General features: G+C 39.5%; 1 protein-coding gene across 3 annotated transcripts in view; it reads left to right on the top strand.

The window, feature by feature from the left end:
* LOC124795286 overlaps positions 1-21,260 on the top strand; it is a 263,102-nt gene that overhangs the window by 161,538 nt on the left and 80,304 nt on the right. The gene's annotated exons all lie outside the window — the stretch shown is intronic.

Here is a 21,260-nt window from a genome sequence, read left to right as displayed (position 1 = left end):
AATTAAATTGTTCATCCCCCACCACCACCACCACCTCATTCCTCAGATACACATCCCCCTTTTCTCTACAGAGGTGGTGTCACTGTATAGAGTATACTCCACTCTATCCCACACCTTATTACAAGTGTAGGTCCTCTTTTCTTGGTACTCTACTCAGTATCCTAACACACTACTACTGAGACACTCTTACTCCTAACTTGCAGATGGGAAAATTAAAATACCTGGTTGCTTGTATAAAAACATTATATGGCAGAAGTGAAGCTGTGAAGGCAGGTTGTGAGTCGTGCTTTGATAACTCAAGTCACTAGAGCACTTGATCATGAAAAGCAGTTCGAGTCCCAGTCCAGTATATGGTTTTAATCCACAGGAAGTTTCCAATCAATGCACATTCTGCTGCAGAGTGAACATTCATTCTGGAAACATTGTTTCAGTCTTCCAAGTACCCTTCGATATCAGTCTAACCAGCAATTCTTATTATTATTTCCTTGTTATAAAATTCTATTAGCATGACATAAATATCTTCCTAGTAATCATCTGAACATGTTATTGCTGCTTTCATGTTACCAGTGAAATATTTGTATTATTAATTGTAGAGAGAAAGAAAGAGCTTTTCTCACAGGGAATATTAATATTATGAGGAAATAAAATAATTTGTTACAGTTTTCCTGATAGTTGGATTTAACATCTCTTACTGTATTTTCACAAGTCACATAGCTGGGACTATTACTGACATCCAGTAAAGATTACCTTATCAAAGTTTTTCTTTTCCTTGGAGATGGTAGACTTTGCTGTTCTTCTAATAATGATTTAATGCTGTGTGCAATTGTAATACAAGATAATCGAACTTTTTAGCTGTGGCTTATTCTCTCGTGTCGCTGATTAATATTTGCATACTGCTTTTTAAATAACTCAGAGAGACAATATTTCAAACTTGCTTGAAGTATATTTTAATAAAATGTACAAACTTTGTCATGAATTATTCAGGAAGACACTCCTTAATGTGTAGCTCATTTGAGAACACACAACAGATAACAGAAAGTGAAAGAAGATTGAAAATGTTCATTTTAATTAAGATTCCTTTGACCTCTTCAGTGATATTATCTCTTAACTCTTCATACATCATAATTATAGATTGTCAAGTAAATTTGTTTTCATCATCAATCCTTGTACCATTTGTCACTAAAAATTATCATCTCACTTCTCCCAAACATATGTTACATCATCTATGGCGCCACACAATGGTACAACCAAAAATCTCTGTAGTTGTCGATGACAGCAGACACTAGTTGGATATCTCATTGAACAACTGGAATTACAAATTTTTGCATGTATGATCACAAAGCCATGAAACATTAACATGGGTTTCAAGTTAGTTTTTATTTGTGCAATGTACAGTTTTGACTTTCTTACATCCTTGACTACCACGGCGGATTAGGATCCTGATCTAGAGATATAACTCATTTATTATTGGACAAAGGATAGGTATTAGGGTGTCAGGAATTGTTTTACATCTTTTCTTTATTATTTCCTCATGTCTACCCATTGAAAGTTAATACTGAAATTCTGCAAAAGTTCAAGATTTACAAGCAACAATTATAAAACATTTAAGAGTAAGTAAAGTTTACTGTTTTTAGGACTCCATTCCTCAGTCAGTAAAAATGGAACCTTATAGAATTGCTTTTAAACCCTGTTAAAAACCCTTTTTCTCAGGAACAGCTTCCCATATTGAGTTGAAATTTATGTCACATTCTGAGGTCTGTGGTCCCTTGGTGGTATAAAAACTTGAAGCTTCTAAGTCAGTGCAATAAAAAGATTTGACCATTTATGTCACAAATTTTAATCAAAATTTTAAACATGGCTGAAGCAGCAACTGTTAAAAATCTTCACGGTAAATGACAACAGCCAAACAGTTGCAGGATAAAGATTTATTGAAATCCTTGACCACAGTTTCGGTATATCTAAATATACCTTCATCAAAAGCAAAAATACACTAAAATCACATCCTGCAGTGGAGATGCATAAAACAGTTGTGCCAAAAGCATCACCAGTAGTTAAAATTAAAATATCACCTCCATCTGTACAGCATATTTATGAAGAGATGGGTGATGTGAAAGCGGCATACTGATAGTATGCCGTGTTCGCATCGACCATCTCTTCATAATTATGCTTTACAGGTGGAGGTGATATTTTAATACTGTCAGTATGCCTCATTTGCATCGACCATCTCTTCTTAATTATGCTGTACAGATGGAGGTGATATTTTAATTTTAACTACTAGTGACACCTTTGGTACGATTGTTTTATTCATCTCCACTGCAGGATATGATTTTAGTGCTTCTGATGAAGGTATATTTAGATATACCGAAACCGTGGTCAAGGATTTCAATAAATCTTTATCCTGCAACTGTTTGGCTGTTATCATTTACCGTGGACATATTCTAATACCCGCAAACTCACTCATCAAACCCTATAGGGTATTTCTTATTGGCCTATAATCATGAAATTTTGCAAGAAGCAAGGTTTCACAGTCCAAGTAAAGGAAAAATACAAAAATTGTTAATTTGCAGTTGTATCACAAGGGAAAAAAAGTTGTTTTGTCATTTGTTAACCAATATGAAATGTGAGATTAAAACAGCCAGTAGTTCTACATTCAGGCTGACTGGGTCGCAAAGTTAATAGTCAAACTTAAGGCCAAGAATGACTATTGCTCGCACAATGCACTTCAGAATTTATTCATCATCAGATATCCAAGAGTGATTACAGCATGTAGATATTGTGTTTCAAACTGTGTGTATAAGAAGCATTCGCAGACAGTTTGAAATGCCATCTCTACGTGCAGCAATTGCTCCTGGATATTTGATGATGGTTAAATACCGAAACGCATCATATAATCAATAAAGTCATTCCTTGCCTGAAGTTTGAGTTTAAACATTGCGACATAGTCTGCCTTAATGCAGAACTTCTGGTTATTATTATAATGGTTGCTTATCTCTTGCATGACTTTGTCACAATTGTATGACTGAAATTAAAACATCCACAAAAGTCTTTTAATCTGTCGGACCAATATCTTGCCAGTATCAATGTCAATAAGAAGCAAAGATGATCAAGGTTATTGATTCCCAGAATGGATGAACTGCCTCTATACATAATAAAGTTTATGTTTAATCGTAACCCTCAGCACGTGAGTCTTACTCAGACTTGAACAGTTTTTTTGCTTTATTCCTTGTAGGACAGTGTTTTCTATGGAAAATTACCTGTTAGTTATTTCTTAGTGAGTGACTTCATAAAATTCATAAAATTTCATTGGTTCATGTACCATGTGTGCAAGAGCCCAATATGAACCCAGCAGCCGGCCGGAGTGGCCGTGCGGTTCTAGGCGCTACAGCCTGGAAGCGAGCGACGGTCGCAGGTTCGAATCCTGCCTCGGGCATGGATGTGTGTGATGTCCTTAGGTTAGTTAGGTTTAATTAGTTTTAAGTTCTAGGCGACTGATGACCTCAGAAGTTAAGTCGCATAGTGCTCAGAGCCATTTGAACCATTTTTGAACCCAGCACACAGGACCCTCAGTCTCACATAGGTTTACTTGTTTATTGTATGTTATACATAGCATATTGATGTGTTCTATACTTATGAGACTTTGTACTGTTACATACTTCATTCATTGTTATTGTGAATGTCTTAATGTAGAAGCAGAATAAAAATTAGTTGGCAGGAATTCCGATATCTGTGGTATTTTGCTCTGCATGTTTCATTTCATGAATCAATATACCGTAAAAAATTCTTAAATCTCTTGTAGAACAGCAGCAGGCTTTCACTGACTAGCAGCATGCTCTCTCCAAGGCAATAAACAGTTTGGCAGCCTTGTTGGTGCCCCATGTTTCACTGCCATTGAAGCAACCTTCACCATTTCCTCCATAAGATGACTCTGAGAAGATTGGGGCGCATATGAAAAATGCCTTCGCCCATATTTTCAAGCTTTTGGAGTCACTAACGTCAGTTGATGTAAAGCTTTATTTTTGTCACAGATTTCTCCTATGTTTATCGCCTTTCGTGTCAGCTAGCTCCTCCTCAGGAACCTGCCAGTTCCTCTTTTGGTTAAATGTGTCAATTGCTCTCTAATTATCATTGCAAATGTACTCTTGTTATTGCTGCTCACATTGAGTTCTACCATTCTCAGAAACAGCCGCAACAGTCTACATAGTTTGTGCTTTGGGCTTAGCCATCATTGCCAGTCTGTTACTGAGGCACACTGTGACTCATACCCTGACTCAATGGTTCGTGATGCTACTACACGCTTGCCCCCTGATAGTTAAGTTCGTGAACGTGCTGTAAAATGTGAAAATCCACCTTTCACAAATGTCCTGAATATTGCTCAGTCTTTTGAAGTATTGAGGGCAACAGGAAATCCGATAGATGCATGCTGTGAAGTAGCCGCCGCTGCTTCGTTCTCCTCCTCATACACCATCAGTTAGCTCTCACAGGTGGGGGGAGCGGCATCGCAGCTGTGAAACCACATTCTCCACACCACATGGGACAGCACCATGCTAAGCAGCAGCGTCACAACAGCAGCCTCTTACTCCTCTTCCGTTGTGCTTTGTTCAACATAAGCAGACCACATGTGCTAAGCGCTGGGTAATGTGCAACCATTGTGTTTCTGTGGAATTTCGAACCTCCTTCACAAGACATGAACATGGATGTGAACAGCATTTCCCAAGTAGCTCCAAACAAATTCTACATTGACATGACTCTATATGTGTGACAGTCAAGATGTTAGAAATGCAAGCTTACTTGGGCACAGAAGTGAATTTGTTTAATTCTTAAACCTTTGTGGATCTTGGATCACCGGCATTTTCCCCCATCTCTCATAGGTCGGTGAGTTTCAACCAACAACAAATTTCTATACTGGGACAGTTTTCTACGTACATAGTGTTCAGAGCAGTTATTTGGCCTTTGAGATTTCTAATAGTGGATGATGCCAACAATGAAAACCTAATTTGATTAGATGCCTTCAAACTTTTTGGGTTCTCTATTTCTGATGAAGTGCATCTGGTATCGGATCAAGTTGCATACCAGCAACTGGACACACTCTGCTCAGAATATTCCTCCTCATTTCTGGAAAGTTTAGAGTATGCTACCAATTTCAAGGCTCACATTACAGTGAAACCAATAGTGCACCCCCATTTTTTCCCGCGGCTTCCCATTCCCAGTAGCTTTACAAGAGCAAGTCATATTGGAACTAAATCAACATAAGTCTTTGGGTGTTATCACACCTGTCTCCTCGAGTGAATTATCTAGTTTATTGGTAATTGTCAAAAACGTAACAGCAACCCTCAGCTCTGGTGATTTAAAGTGTCTTATAAATTCACAGTCTATTACTGCCACCTTTCCCTTCTCCCATCCAGATAAACTCCTAGCACAGCTTTCCAGGTGTCATTATTTCTCCAAAATATACTTGTCAGAAGCCTCTGGATAATGAGTTCAAATGTGTTCTAGTTGTTAATGCCCCCTTCACATTATATCAGTACTAGCGCCCGCCGTTCAGCATGGCTAGTGCCCCTGCCAATTTCCAAGAATTTTTGAAGCAACTCATGGCCTCTATGTGGGGGTGCATTAACTACCTTGATGATATTGTGATCGCAGGTTCTTCGACAGATGGATATTTATATAATTTTTTCAGCTGTCCATCATCTATCTCAGTTTTGAAGTCTCGCATGCTGGCACCAAGCCTATATGCCAGCGTGTCGATGCCATTACATCTTTGCCACATCCTACCAATGTGAGTGTTGCAAGCCTTTCTCGGAAAGGCCACACATTACCATGAGTTTCTTCCTTGTGTAGCCACTTTGGCCCAGCCATTCATGCTTTCTTACATAAAGATGTTCCTTTTCACTGGTCACACACCTACAAGCATACTTTTACTCTATTAGGGTCAAAATTGCACTTGGCATCTTGCTTAGTTATCTTCCAACCAGGCCAATACCTTGTTTTGGCCACAGACGCCTCCTAGTATGGCTTGGGGCCATTTTCATGCACAAATATTTGGATAGGTCTAAACACCCTATTGCGTACACTTCCAAAACTGTACATCAGGCACAACAGCACTACTCACAGATGAAAAATAAGCTCTTGATAGTGTGTTTGTGCTCAAAAAATTTAATATTTTCCTTCATATGTCTAAGTTTAATTTGATTACTGATCATAAACTTCTGGATTCTCTTTCCAATCCTCAGTATCTTTACTGGGCAAAGTGGCCAATCGCCAGGGCTCTGTATTGTCATGCTATAACTGTGAGATTAATTTCCGACCCGCAGCACAAAACGCTAATGCAGATGCTCTTTCTCAATTGCTGATTGGCTTGAATCCAGCATTTGATCAGGATAATCTGTTAAGTTTCCATTTAGATATTAAAGCCCAAAATACCATGGATGGTTTTCCCATTACCAGTTCTTGGATTTTGGTGGCTGTTGCGGCCAATTCTGTCTTATGTCAGATTGTTCAGTTTGTCTGCCATGGCTAGTCGGATAAACCACTTTGCTGAGCATTGGATCCTTTGTGTAATTATTATGCTCTCCACCACTGCCTCTCAGTATTTGATGGTGTGTTACTGTTGGCTACTGAAGAGTCAGCGCCCAGGGTTGTGATGCCACCTTCTCCACCTGAACCATTGGTGTGTTTCTTGTATGAAATTGCTGGCCAGCTGCCATATGTTTTGGCTGGGCATTGTCATAGAGTTAATGTGTGTTTTGTCAGCCTGCCCACAGTGCATCACCCATCAAACAGTACTATGGGCCACTTTTCCCTGTACCCTGTTCCCAATACCCCTGGGAATGTATTTATGATGATTCTGTGCATCCATTTCTTAACTCACATTGACTTGTAGTAGTTAATGCTTTCTCAAAATTTCCTTGTGTTTCATTGCCTATCCACATTCACAGCGGATAGATCATGGCCCACCCACAGATATTTTTCCTTACAATATTCTGAAAAGGAAAGCTGCTACTCACCATATAGCGGAGATGCTGAGCCGCAGATATGTACAAAAAAAGACTGAGTGCAGCCTTAGTTGCCTGAGAATGTAGTCATGTGTGTGTGAGTTGCGTTTGCGTGAGTGTGTATGTGTGTGTTTGCCGTCTAATTTTAGCGAGGCCTTACTGGACAAAAACTAATTTGTGACAGTCTTTTTGTTGTGCCCATCTGTGACAGCATCTCCGCTATATGGTGAGTAGTGAGTAACAACTTTCCTTTCCACAATATTGTTACATTCCATCCTGGATTTTCGATTGTTGGATTTTTTTCCCTGAGAAGGATTGCCGTACCCACTTGTGACAGACAATCGCCCACAGTTTGTCTCAAGATTGTCAAGATTTTTGTACGAAGAACGGCATCTGGCATTTTACTGCTCAGTTCTTTCAACCCCAGTCCAATGGAGAGGCAGAGCCGCCAGTCTGAACATTCAATACGCAGATGAAAAAGTACACCATTCAATATTCTCCTGAGGAAGCCCTCGATAGTTTCTTGAGTTCATGTAGGGTCACTTCAGTCAGCGACCATAGCTCGGTGGAGCTGCTTCGTGGCTGCCAGCCAAGTATGCTGCATCATCTGCTGGTACTAAAGCCTGGTCACCCACCAGCACCCATGTCACAGCGATTCTGTCCGGACCCCTCTGTCAAGCCTGCAGATTTGCCCAGTGCCCTTAGTGAATACCAGTGGTTGTCCATCATTGCCAAGGCTGCCGCCTCTGCATTATGCACACCTCCAATGACTTGGTGTCACAAAACTACAACCACCTCCATCCACGAACCATGCACTGGAGAGCCCTCTGCCCCCAAGGCCATAACCACCATATGCTCCAGTCCCCGCAGTGTGGAACACGCCTCCTCTGACTCCTACGCTGTCTTCGTTCTGGATGCCACTGTTGCCAGGCAGAGTAGTCGGCACTGGGCCGCCATCATCTTCTGTGCTGCCTCCATTGCTGAATGCCTGTCGGAATGTGGACATGGATACAGCACCGTAATCATCATTGCTCCCCTACATCTTATCGTGGAGTAGTGGCTGCTGCCACGCCTGTCCATGGCCGCACCATTTCAGACCATATTTTCCTGTGATAGCATGACACCTGTTCCAGCAGTCGTCACCTACTGATGAAGACGTGGACAGATGCACAGTGAACACTTTTCTCCAACCAATGTCGTACCCCTGTAGTGTGAACATGCATAATCAAACACTATTCGATACAATGGCCTCCATGGCCGACCTAGAGAAATTGCCCACAACCTGGTCAGAAGACGGAGCAGGCACTGGGCACAACAGCCAAGTGTAAGCCTGCTGCACCGGACCCTCAGCCTCACTTAGATTTGTTTATTTACTACGAGGGTAATGCCAAAAGTAGGGTCTCCTATTTTTTTTTATAAGTACAGAACTCTGTTTGTGTGGCAGTTGGTCTCACTGTTATGAAAGATGCTTCACGTGCTGTGTGTAAACATGTGCACACCGCGCTGAGGTGCTCATTCTTGGCTTGGCAGCCATTGAGAATAGGGCTCCAGTTGGATGTTACTGCCAAGTGTGAATTGTGCACAGTTATTTGGTTTTTGAACGCAATGGGCACTGCGCCGATTGAAATCAGTCGCCAAGTGACAAAAGTGTATGGTGAGTCGTGCTGCATGGATGTCAAAAATGTCCGTAATTGGTGTATAGAGTTTGCAGCTGGTCGGACCGAAATTCACGACAAACAAAGGAGTGGGAGATCATCAATTTCTGAGGAGACAGTGTTGAAAGTTGAGCAAAGCATGCGTGAAGATCAGCGGATCACCCTGGATGATCTCTGCACGTTGGTTCCTGAGGTTTCCCGAGGCACCGCTCACAGAATTTTAACAGAAACATTGAACTACCGGAAGGTGTGCGCAAGATGGGTGCCACGCATGCTGCCTGAGGACCACATGCGGCAACGAGTTGATGCTTCCTGCACATTTCTTCATCGCCTTGGAACCGAATAGGACAACTTTCTGGACTCAGTTGTCACGGGTGATGAAACCTGGGAATACCTCTTTACATCTGAGACCAAGCAACAATCACACCAGTGGAAGCATCCTTCTCCACCAAAGCTGCGGATCTGGCAACGAGCTGGTAAGACATGGGCATACAAAAACTGCCACAACATCTATAAAAATGCATCGACAGAAATGGTGATAATGTCGAAAAATAGCTAAATGTTCAAGCTGTAATCTGATGTAAACTATAGTAGAAATAAACAAGTCTATGTACTTACAAAAAAATAGGAGACCTTACTTTTGGGATTACCCTCGTATATACTCACTCACAAGATTGCATACTGATGTGTTCTACAGTTATGAGACTCTGTATTATTCTGTATTTCATTCATTGTTATTGTGAATCTCTTCGTGTGGAAGCAGGATAGAACTTGTTTGTCCATTATAATTATCCGGGCTGTTATGCCGTGGTTGGTTGATGAATTCTGTGTCGATTCCCAACGTTTCGTCTCCGACTGCGGGAGATATCTTCAAGGGGGTCCGTAACTCAATCAGTAGTGAGCCAGTGGGTGTGTTGGACCTTCCATTGAGTTACGGACCCCCTTGAAGATGTCTCCCGCAGGCGGAGACGAAACGTTGGGAATCAACACAGAATTCATCAACCGACCACGGCATAACAGCCCGGATAATTATAATGGACATGATATTTCCGGCCGTGAAAGTCTACATTTTAGTATAAAACTTGTTTGGAGTTACTTCTGGTGTTGTGTTTGTACAACTTTAAAAGACCTTCCATTAGAATTGCACAAGGCCTAAAATCGTCATTAGAAGAACGGCAAAATCCACCATCTGCAGGGAAAATGAGAAGTTGGAGAAGGTAACCTTTAGTGGGTGGTAATAATTCTGGCTATGTGAAGTGTGAAAATAAAGCAAGGACCGTTAAATACAACTTTAAAGATAATTTTGTGTGTGTGTATTTTTTAATTTTCTCTCTGAGGAAAATGTTCTTTGTAACTACACAAAATAATATAAGTATTTCACCAGCATTTATCTATTTTGATACAGTACATCATCGTCGGTTTCTTTATAGTATCTGTAGTGTACTTGTTTCTGGATGACACATTTTAACAGAGTATGATTTATGTTCGATAAAGAATCAGCTGCAAATTTAAGTGTAGACCTGCCCTCTATATTAACTAACTTCAAGGCTGTTGTTATACAGACTTGACAATTGATTTGTCTGGGCTCGACCCTAAACTTTTAAGCTGCTTAGCTGCTTTAAAACATTGTAAAGTGGCTAGCAGATCTGTTTCAAATTTAGCTAGGACATATCCACAGATCTTTGTTGTAACATTTTAGTGGTGTGTTTTCTATTGACCTCCGTGCCCCCACACCCTAACCCGCACTCCTTATACGTGCTCTCTCTCTCTCTCTCTCTCTCTCTCTCTCTCTCTCTATATATATATATATATATATATATATATATATATATATATGTCTGCTTGTGTCTGTATGTGTGGATGGATATGTGCGTGTGTGCGAGTGTATACCTGTCCTTTTTTCCCCCTAAGGTAAGTCTTTCCGCTCCCGGGATTGGAATGACTCCTTACCCTCTCCCTTAAAACCCACTTCCTTTCGTCTTCCCCTCTCCTTCCCTCTTTCCTGATGAGGCAACAGTTTGTTGCGAAAGCTTGAATTTTGTGTGTATGTTTGTGTTTGTTTGTGTGTCTATCGACCTGCCAGCGCTTTCGTTCGGTAAGTCACCTCATCTTTGTTTTTATATATAATTTTTCCCACGTGGAATGTTTCCTTCTATTATATATATATATAATAGAGGGAAACATTCCACGTAGGAAAAATATATCTAAAAACAAAGATGATGTGACTTACCAAACGAAAGCGCTTGCCTCATCAGGAAAGAGGGAAGGAGAGGGAAAGACGAAAGGATGTGGGTTTTAAGGGAGAGGGTAAGGAGTCATTCCAATCCCAGGAGCGGAAAGACTTACCTTAGGAGGAAAAAAAGGACAGGTGTACACTCGCGCGCACACACACACACACACACACACACACACACACACACACACACACACACACACAAGCAGACATTTGTAAAGGCAAAAACTTTGGAAATAAAAAAAAAGTCCGCAGGAGCCAGGTTCTCATTCGTATGATCCAAAAGCTCATCATAGATTGCGAGCCAAAGGTCTTTCTGGTCTTGACTCATGAGGCATGGGACAGACTTGGCGGCAACACAATACATTCCAAAATGCTGTCAGGATTTCTTGACATAATCCAACTGAAATGTTACATTCTTCTGCAATCTCTTGGACAGTCAGTCGTTGATTGGCACACACAGTATTGTTGACATTCCATACATGAGCCTTGTCGGTAGACGTCAAAGGGCGTCCTGAAAGGAGGTCATCTTTAATTTCCATCTGGCCATCTTTAAACCGTGTGAACCATTCTTACCACCAAGTGTGAATTATGTACTCATCACTGTAGGCGTCCTGGATCATTTGGTATGTCTCTGTAAAGATTTTCTTTAATTCCATGCAATATTTAATGCAAGCACATTTCTCCTCCCAACTCTGCCATGTTGAAATTCACAAACTGTGTGACTCGATGTTCTACTCAATACAGCACTGAATGATAACTAACAGACATACAAAAATGAAACTTCTGGCTGTTATATATTGAACATAGGTGTGTGCAGGGTCTAATGCTTTAGACGACCTGGAGTGTGTATTTCAACTTCCAAAAAGAACAAATTCACCACTTCTCACATAAATATTCGAATGTTTGCAAGTCAACCGATTCGTCTAGCAGTAAACTCGATTAAATACATTTACAGTAGCATATTTTTTACAACCACATAATTTATGAACATGTCTTGCTTCTAGCAAGTCCAACGCGTAAAGTACATTTAACATTTTTTTTTTCAACTGTTCCTCTTTTTTCTTGTTACAATAATCAATGTTATAAAACACCATAAGATCCATAAACACTACTTGTTCTTCCGTTACGACTTCCATGGCACAAGCGGCAAACACTTGTCGATGCCGTTCGACCGTCGCATCTACCTTGTGCTTGTGACTCCTTTCCAGCCTGCACACACAAACATATATTGCGGAGTATGTACGTTCTCTCAAACTTATTTTTAAAATATCGTGTGTTCAAGATGGTAGTGGTGTAGAATTTATGTGGAAATTCTCGAAGCACTACGTATCCCTCCGCTAAGCCCGAACACGCAATATTTTATACATACTCATTATGTACATTAGTATTACATACAATAACAATTTATAATTTCACAGTATACATTCCACATCCCTTTATTAACCATGCATAACCCTTTTATTTACTATTTAGCTTTTCTTTATACATTTCACTTTGATTATAAAACGGGAGTATTTCACTCAATGTTGGAGTCAATTCTTTTATATATAGGAGTCGTTGGGCCTAAACCTTTGGTTTCCAATCTTAAGCTCCAGGTGTTCATGACACTTGAGTATTTTACTCTTTATTCTAATTCTGTGTACTGCTTCTTTAGTACGTAATAGCCTCATTAACTATAGACTGTTTGTAGACTGTAGGAACTCTGGGCAAATGAAAGTGTTCCTCTCAACACTTGTAAACTCACATAAAACATAATAATGCTAGTGGAGTATAGAATTCAAACTTACCAGAATAATTCCTATTAAATGCGTGACTTCTGTCACGATACTGTCCTTTTCTCCTAGGACCAGTACCTATATCTTACAGGTGGGTTGACCCTGTGAGTGCACTTACTCCTTCCGTTTTGGTAGGTACGCCCCTTCTTAAAACATCCATATTCATCAGGCCACAGGTCGTCGTATCTCCATGTAGGTACGCCTGCCCTATATCCTCAGCAAATGCCGGGTACACCTCCCCTTATCCTTTGTGAGTAGGCCTCATGGTTCATTGCGTCACTTCACTCTCACTTCTTGATACTTTCTTTGGTCCCTAGAGTCCTCCCCTACTTTTCAACTTATACGTACTTGGTATATACTGTGTCTCTAGTAAAATCATCAAGGTTTTTCTATACATATGTATATATGTGATATGAAATCATCATAGTTCTCATATATGTATATACATGCAAAGTAGAACCGTCACAATAAACAACAATGTGTGCATATTTCCCAATCTACACATACCGTCCCCCTACAACACTTGACAGTTCATACCTCTCGACAGGTGTCTAGTTAGTAGTTTCATTGTTTGCATACTCATATGTATTTATGTGTATAATGATGTGTGTGTGTGCTGCCTGATTCTTCGACATTGTTGTTGTAGGTTATTGGAAACCATGGAAAATATCAAATACTTCTACCATAGAAGTATATGAATATAGAAAGAAGGAAAAATAGGCAGGTACTCAAAAAAGAAGTAAGAAAGGAAAAAATAGAAATGGTTGCTAAGATCGAAGAAGAGAAAGAAGATAGCCCCAAAGACAAGAAAGCCTTCCCACCCCTCTACTCCAGGATCCCTACCTCGCCGGTACTTGAGTGAGAAGCCAGAGGAGGTATGGTGTTCAATTGTCTCCTACAGAACGAACATTCTCACCTTCACCCTTGAGGTCCCCGAAGAAAATCTTAGCAACCCTATAGAACGGCAAATGGTGAAGAATCAGTATTACTTGTTTGCGAGGGTTGTTTGAAAGGTGTGGTGTGTGTTCTTTGTTAGCCATGATTTTTTATGTTGGTGTAGATCATGTTTTAATCTACAATACCCACTCCTTCCAAAAATTGTACAAACCCTCCCATTTGCATCACATTTCATAAAAGGTATAAAATATTCTATACAAAATAGAAAATTCTACACTACTATAAAATAGCTGTCTAGTTAGTCACTTTGTATTATGTTTTATACACAAATAGAATCCTCTATTCATTTTACATCGTCTCGACATCACCCTGTTTAAATAGTACCATTATATTATACTTTTCACTAATATAACATTCTATTCGTTTCATTTCATGTCTATAGAGATCACTGTTTATTCGTGATTCTCTTAGGTTTTCTACTTGACTGTCATATTTGGTTTCCTACGTACTAAAATTATAGAATAGTTTAAGATTTTTAGGAACAGATTATAGAATAGTTTAAGATTTGAAGAGAATTTGGTGCAGGATAACTATCTTGGAAGAAACACCGAAAACAACTCGGGATCCGACGGTCATCACTCTGCCCGTTAACTCAGAATGTTAATGTCCCTGGGGGAAATACAATTTTATGTCCTTTACGTTGTACTTTCCTTTCTTTGATCCCATTATAGGATCCACGAAAAGTAATGTATTGGGATGTATTACCATTTGAACTCGGTATGGTCCCTCATACTTTTGGAAAAACTTATGTGTCTGTTTCCTCAGGGCAGAGCTGTGAAGGTGCTGTTTTACAAGAGCTAGGTCATTGACCTTGTACGGAGGTTCGGTAGCCTTCGTATTATGTTTAGTTACCCATTGTTGTGACTTTTCAGCTAAATTTTCAGAAACCATTGCCTGTTCAAGTTCGTAATCTTCAGTAGACTGTTAAGCCAAATGAAACATTTAATAAGAGGTTCTCCTACAAAGGGTTTGCCTATTACTTCTAAAGGTGTTAATCCTGTTGATAAATGTGGTGTCGGCCGCGGTGGTGTAGCAGTTCTAGGCGCTCAGTCCGGAACCGCATGACTGCTACTGTCACAGGTTCGAATCCTGCCTCGGGCATGGATGCGTGTGATGTCCTTAGGTTAGTTAGGTTTAAGTAGTTCTAAGTTCTAGGGGACTGATGACCACAGATGTTAAGTCCCATAGTGCTCAGAGCCATTTGAACCATAAATGTGGTAGTTCGTTTAAAGTAAGTTCAAAGTCTTTGATCTTCGTTGCCCATAAAGTATGTTTTTCATGGCAGTAGGTGCAGCATAATTGGCCAATCTCTTTCTTTACCCGTTCACATAGATTCAAGGCTGGGTTATAGTTGGACATTAACACTTGACAAATACCTTCCCACAATAAAAATTCTTTAAAATTGTTACTAACAAACTGTGGCCCATTATCGTAGAGAAACAGTTTTGGTTTGCCTACCTCCAGAAATTATTGTTGCAAACAGTGCATCACAGTTGGTGTATTTGCTTTTTTAATAGGATACAACTTAACATACTTTGACCAACACACTATGAGAACTAAAATGTACGACACTCCTCCCTTACCTTTCGGAGTTGGTCCAAAGAAATCCACTGCTGTAAGATCATATATAGACTTATGAATGATAGGATACATTTTGTAATTAACATGAGTGTTACACTCTTTCACCTTCTGACAGATTTCACAAGTCCTAATTAAAAAAGCTACTTTGTGTCCTAGCCTTTTAAAGTAATAGAACTTATTCATATGAGCTATAAATTTCTGTATTCCGAAGTGCCCATACCCTGTATGAACATACCACACAATTTCATCTTCCATTAACTTCGGAGTGCATAAATGCCACCGTTGTGATGTTATACTATCTCTCCAAAATAAATTATGACCCATAATTTTCCACTTTCCTGCTTGATTAGAAGGCAAGGAATTCCTAATACACATAGCAAACATCTCGGTAAAATAGAGATCGTGATGTATGTTCTCTGTTACGCTTTGTGCCATCTCTTGTACCCTGGTATGTGGATACTCTTCTGTCAGAAAATTGATTGCAAAAATCATGCAGGGTCCTTCCGGCTGTTTTAACTCTTCCTTGTCTATTGGCAACCTAGACAAAGTGTCTGGTACAATATTCTTATAACCTTTTACATACTGTATTTGAATGTAGGAACAACATCCATCGCATTAATCTACTATGTAACAAATGATTATTCATCAAAAAAGATAGAGCTTGATGTTCTGTGTAGATATGAAATTCTGACCCCCAAACTAGTGTTTTGGAATTTTTGGACACTCCATACATACTATTGCTAAAAGTTCTTTTTCAGTAGCTGTGTAGTTTAATTCATGTTTATTAAGACTACAGCTAGCAAAAGCCATGGATCTGTGATTTACATTATCTATACCCCACTGTCCTTGGAATAGTTCTGCCGCAAGCCCATACTCAGATGCGTCAGTTGCAATTTTAAATGGTTCGCCCATATTTGGATGATGCAATGTGGGTGCTTCTACTAGTGCTCTTTTTAAGTTTTCAAACGCATTATTTGCCTCTTGACCCCAAACTCACGGTATTCCAGAATGAGATTTTCACCCTGCAGTGGAGTGTGCGCTGATATGAAACTTCCTGGCAGATTAAAACTGTGTGCCAGACCAAGACTCGAACTCGAGACCTATGCCTTTCGCGGGAAAGTGCTCTACCATCAGTGCTACCCAAGCATGACTCACAACCTGTCCCCACAGCTTCAATTCTGCCAGTACCTCGTGTCCTACGTTCCAAACTTCACAGAAGCTCTTCTTCGCAGAAGTGTGCTTGGGTAGCTCAGATCGTAGAGCACTTGCCCACGAAAGGCAAAGGTCCCGTGTTCGAGTCTCGGTCCAGCACACTGTTTTAATCTGTCAGGTATTCCCTTCCTTAACAAACATAAAATTCTTGTGTCATTTAGTTCTTGTTCCCTAATATACTGTCTATAGTACCCAGCCATTCTGATAAATGCCTTCAATTGTCTCACATTTTTACGGGGTGGCCATTCTTTAATAGCTTTTATGCGCTTAGGATTCAGTCTAATCCCCTGTACGCCTACAAGATGGCCTAAAAACTGAAGCTCTTGCCTCGCAAAGTGTGACTTTGACAATTTCACTGTAATACCTTTTTATTTAAATTTTTTCAGGGTTTTACTCGATGTTAGGCAATGTTCTTCCCAAGTAGCTGAGATTAAGGGAATATCATCTACATATATTATTAAATCCTTTGACAAATCTCTCCCTAATGCTTCGTCCAGTGCACGTATAAATACTGAGACTGAGATATTAAGTCCAAACAGTAACACATTGAAATGATACAATTTACCATCAGACAGAAACGCGGTGTACTTCTTTGATTCAGGATGTAACCTAATTTGCCAATATCCCACAGTCAGGTCCACCGTGCTAAAAAAAACTTTGCTTTCTCAAATTTTAATAACAGTTAATCAATGTTAATTGCTCTGTCTCATTCTGTTTCTATATGCTTATTCAATGTACGCATGTCTAGCACTAATCGCACACCTGCTGTAACCCTTTTTACTACTACGAAAGGGTTATTCAAGACACTAGAACTACGGTCTATTATATTGTTGTCAATAATTGTGTCAATTTCCACCTTAACTGCTTCTTTCAAACTTACCAGTATTGGATATGGCTTACAGAAAAATGTAGTGTCATCTTTGATTTTAAATTTACACATGTAATCGCTGATATTATTGGGATGATCGGAAAATACTTCTTCATATTCCATTAGAATTCTATGTAAATCTAATTTTTGTGCGTTGATTAATATTGGAGACTCATTTACTTTGTTTTGTATGCCCACTCAATGTGACACGTGATTTTCATTATCGAACTCTGGTGACAATTGAGCTGTAGCAGTTAATCGTAAATATTGACACTCAGTTGTTTGTTTACTAATGTAGCTATCTGTTACAAATGGTATCCAATATCTACTATCATCCTTATTAAAGTAAAGAAGATTTTCCTCAAAGTTTAAAATGACTTTATTCTCTAATAGCTAATCTAACCCGAATAAAATATCCCTATTGATGTTCTTTACGACTAACTGTGTCTGACGAAAGGGGGCATTACCAATATTGCAGTTCACTTGGGTTTTGTATTTGACAACCCAACTTCTCATTCCAGTTGTACCAACTCTGTACACTCCAGTTACTGGTAACAGAGGCAAGTGATATTTAGTCTGTAATGTGCTAAAGAATGCGCTAGAAATGAGTGACACCTCACTCTCTGAGTCTATAAATATGTTGACTTCAAATCTTCACATTTCCTACTATTATTGGTTGTGTATTATTGGTAGTTAAGTTTGCTTCTTCCAGTAACAACCATTCTTTTGTAGGTATTTTATGTGTATCATTTATATTATAAACCAGGCCTCCTAGTGTATCTCTACGGCCTGGGCCCCAGCCCTTGTTTCAGATCGCACTGTTTTCCTCCTTACTAGTAATCACCGGTTGGTTATCAAATCAGGGTACTGTGTTACCACTTTGTGCACTATTATTACGTGGCACAAATTCCTGCAAAGTTACTGGCTCTAAATCCAAAGGTGGATGTTTCTTCTGATAATTCTTGTTGCTATTATTCCTGTTGCACTGGTGTACTCTAGCTAAGTGAGCCTCATGTCTTTTAAAGTTATTATTACTAATCCTTTTGTAATTCTGATTTTCGTTCTAGTGTACACTCTTGTTGTGGTCCTTATTTAAGGCATCCATTGCGTCCGCAAAGAATAATAATTCTTCATCCGTTTTCAACCCACTACATACTATATCCTTCCTCGCGTAAATGGTCAATCTTCTTATTAAAATTCGAACTAACCCCTCTTCCTCCATTGGCTAATCTAAATATTTTGCTCATGTTAAATGCCAGTTGAAATACTTTCTCATTGTTCCCCACGTATTATTGTAAACTTTGGGTCCCATACATCCGATAACAGGTTTTCCTGGGCACTTGCTGACAAATACTTCTCTTTAAACTTCTTTTGAAAATCTTCCCAAGAGGAAGAGTTTTGATTGCTTACTGTACCCCACTCTGAGGCTTCCCCTAATAGATACTACCCAGCAAATTCAATCTTTTTCGAATCTTCCCAGTTCTTGGGCAAGGCTTGGTTGAACCTTTTCAAAAAATGTATGGGATGTACTTCCCGTCTGGCTTAAACTTAGGGAATTGCCTAGATAACCCTGAATTGGCTCCCCATTGTAAATTCGTCATTACCTCACTAGTGAATACCACATTAGGAGAAGTCACCCTATTATCTACTTTGTCCTGAATAAGTTTGAATTCCTTCCATAAATTATCTATACCTCTCTTGGTATCGTTAAGTCCAGAAGACAGATTTGGCGACACATTGTCGGAGGTTACTCTCGCAGTCACTTTTAGGTCTATCATTTCCTCTACCTGTTCTTCCAGGCTACTTATATTTATCATATCTGAAGTTCTTTCAGGCAGTCGTTCTTCCCGCGAACCATACGCGACTGGAAGAGGAAAGGGAAGTAATGACAGTGGCACATAAAGTGCCCTCCGCCACACATAGTTGGGTGGCTTGTGGAGTATAAATGTAGATGTAGATGTTCTAGTTTCTCTTTAAAGTTTCGTTCCACATTATCTGCTTAAGTATTGACACCTGTAACTTGCGATTGGACTAGTGGTAATAACTCATCCTGCTTCTCAACAATCTCTTTTAAAGTGTCTAATCTATGTTTTACAGCATCAAATGTAACATTACATACACTTTGAAATGATCCTAATTTTCCACCAAGTTCAGCTTCTACATTATTGTATTTATCTTCAATATCCAATTCTAACTTTTTAGCTAAGTCCTGAAATTGGTTACTCTGTGTCTGACTAAAATCGGTGAACGATTGGTTTATATGACTGCTTTATGAACTAGTTAATTCCTCTTTAAATCTACTTTAAAATTTTCTACTTTAGTAGTTAAAGAACCAAATTCAGTCTTCAAATTTCCCATATCTTCACATAAATTACTAAATTCTTTCCTTTGCGAATCTACCTTATCACTTAACAATTCTGAAGTTTCATTCTAAACATCCAATTTATTATTTAATTAAGTATTTACTGAGTCTAATTTAAGACTTTGTTCCTTTCTTAAAGCCTCTGGATCTGCCCTTTGAGCTTTGATTAAATTTACTACTTCAGACCAGACAGGCGCCTCCTTACTCACTTTCATTGCCATGGCTGGTTCTGAAGTTTCCCCAAATCTCTGTGTATTATCCATATTTCTCTTAGTTTTTGATCTAGTAATCACCAAAAAAATTTCTACACTGAGTATAATAACTATACTAGCAGTCTATTATTCAACAGTTTCTTTTTAACTTTACACTCAAACAATTATTGTTCTGCGCTCACCCGCCATAGAGTTCTAGCGGTGTTGGTGAGTGGATGTGTAATCAGCACTGGTAGCATCGAATGTTGGTTTCGGCATCGGCGAGCATATGTGGAATCAGCACCAATGATTAGCGACTGATGCTAGCGTCGTCGGACTTAGGCTGGTTTCCATGTCTGCGTCCCCGCGATGTGGGTGAGAGCCGCTTACTTACCACACCGGATCTTCTTTGATGAATTATTCCTGTCGTATTTCATCTTAGTCTAATATGTCGGAATCTTCTCTCTTTCCTTTTACCATAATATCTTTCTTACGTCTTCTCTTTTATTGCATTTATTAATTCTCACCATTTGAACTTTGAGGCCGAATCCAATTCCATGAAACAGTTCTCTTGTCTTGTTATACCTGGTTGCTATGGCAATGCATCATATCTTCTGCTTCGATTTCCTCTCAAAATTCCCATTGTTTTGAGTCCTTTTCACTGGTTGCCATATTCTAATACTTTAGACGACCTGGAGGGTGGTGCGAGATTGGATTGCATGCAAAATTCACACCTCTCTCACATCAGTTGACTTATGAGGTATGCACAGCTGGTCGTCTTCTCTGGATAGCCGGCTACGTCGATCTCCAAAAACTTCATCTCCGAAGAATACTGCTGGTTAACGGAATTTATCAGCCCCCCCCTCTCTCTCTCTCTCTCTCTCTCTCTCTCTCTCTCTCTCTCTCTCTCTCTCTCTCTCTACTCATGAAAAATAGTGGATACTTGCAGAATACTTTTAGTTTAGTCTTGGTATATTTCAACTTCCACAAAAAACAAATTCATCACTTCTCACGTAAATATCCGAATGTTTGCAAGTCAACCGATTTGTCTAGCTTTAGACTCGATTAAATACATTTACAATAGCATATTTTTTACAACCACATAATTTATGAACATGTCTTGCTTCTAGCAAGTCCAACACGTGAAGTACAATTAACAATTTTTTCAACTGTTCCTCTTTTTTCTCGTTACAATGATCAGCGATATAAAACACCATAAGATCCATAAACACACCTTGTTCTTCCAATACTACTTCTGTGACGCAAGCAGCAAACACTTGTCGATATGATTTGACCGTCATGTCTACCTCGTGCTCATGATTTCTTTCCAGCCTGCACATACAAACAAGTGTCGTGCAGTTTGTATGTTCTCTCACACTTATTTTTAAAATATCGTGTGTTCGAGGCGGTAGAAGGACAAGTGGTTCTAGA

This window comes from Schistocerca piceifrons, chromosome 4 (genome assembly GCF_021461385.2).
Source record: "Schistocerca piceifrons isolate TAMUIC-IGC-003096 chromosome 4, iqSchPice1.1, whole genome shotgun sequence".
NCBI classification, from domain to species: domain Eukaryota; kingdom Metazoa; phylum Arthropoda; class Insecta; order Orthoptera; family Acrididae; genus Schistocerca; species Schistocerca piceifrons.
The sequence above is the reverse complement of the archived record's forward strand: the minus strand, read 5'-3'. Positions and strand labels throughout refer to the sequence as shown.